At 51.1% G+C, this 1,045-nt stretch overlaps 1 protein-coding gene across 3 annotated transcripts in view; it reads right to left on the bottom strand.

Annotated features, from left to right (window-relative positions):
- Positions 1-495, bottom strand: part of LOC101590605 (zinc finger protein OZF-like) — a 47,177-nt gene extending 46,682 nt beyond the window's left edge. The window contains exon 1 of one of the 3 annotated variants that reach the window (XM_023719808.1): positions 381-495. The gene's annotated coding sequence lies outside the window, so the exon portion shown is untranslated. Of the gene's footprint in view, positions 1-374 lie in introns of all 3 variants that reach the window. The other 2 variants (XM_023719805.1, XM_023719806.1) reach the window with 2 other exon arrangements.
- Between the last annotated feature and the right edge of the window lie 550 nt (positions 496-1,045).

Below are 1,045 nucleotides of genomic sequence, written 5' to 3'. Positions count from 1 at the left end.
TATTATGTATACACCCACATAATTTTAAAAAGTGTGAGACCAATGTATTATTTTCAAAAGATGTGCATAACTCATTTCTAGGGAGAGAAACAAGCTGCAGAAAAAGTATATAGTCCTATTTTTAACATAACTTTGAGGAAAAACAACAACCGCCTTTGGTATAGATATGTTTCTGTAGGACATTTGATTAAGTAATGGAATTCAGTATAAGATCAAGGGAAAAAGAGGGAGGAAAAGTTAAGACGCGCTCCGTCTCCAACTAGTCGGGGAGCCCCCCACCCTGAGGCACGCACAGACCCTATCCGCGGGTCGGCAGTACTGGGGCCCGCCCACTGAACCTACAGCTCCACCCTCCAGGCCGTTTTAGGCCTCACCGTCACCTCAGTTCCTGGAGAGGTAAATCAGTTTCTCTTCACTGCTCAATCCTTAACCGACTGCTGAAAGAATCCTCGGCTCTTGACAGCCGCAGTGCTAGCCACTTCCGCTCCCAGCGGCCCCCGAGGCAGGAAGAGGAAGTGCTTGGGTGGAGGGCGGGTCTTATGCGGCTGCGCGACGCTAGGCGTCCGGGCTGGCTCCGGGTCTAGCTGTGAACGCGACTTCCTGAGGATGGTGAGGTGGGCGGGGAAGGCTGAGGGAGGACCGATACCAGGAACGGCCCAGGCCGCAGCCAAGGTACTGCTCCTGTCTTTCTGTTCCGAGATGCGGCCTGTGCAGCGCGACCTCGCATCCGGCGCCCCTTTCCGGTTGCTGGCTGTCGGGTGTCTGGGTCTGGGGACCGCACCGTCATCCTGTCAGAAAGGAAACTCAACCAGAGTCCAATCCAGGGCTCCTATTCTAACCACACTTATGCTCCCTAGTACGCAGGCCAAGTGCTTTGCGGGGCTGTGCCCTGCCTAACATGCAAGATGATTGTGTTAGTAATTGCTGTTTTATTTCATTCAGTATTTAGTATTATCTAGCTTTGCGACTTGAAAGTTAGGGTAGGGTCTACGTATATGAGTTGAGTGACTTGTTTATTTTTACAATTGAAGGGGTGAACAAGATA

Source organism: Octodon degus, unplaced genomic scaffold, assembly GCF_000260255.1.
Source record: "Octodon degus isolate 3935 unplaced genomic scaffold, OctDeg1.0 scaffold00071, whole genome shotgun sequence".
NCBI lineage: Eukaryota > Metazoa > Chordata > Mammalia > Rodentia > Octodontidae > Octodon > Octodon degus.
The sequence above is the reverse complement of the archived record's forward strand: the minus strand, read 5'-3'. Positions and strand labels throughout refer to the sequence as shown.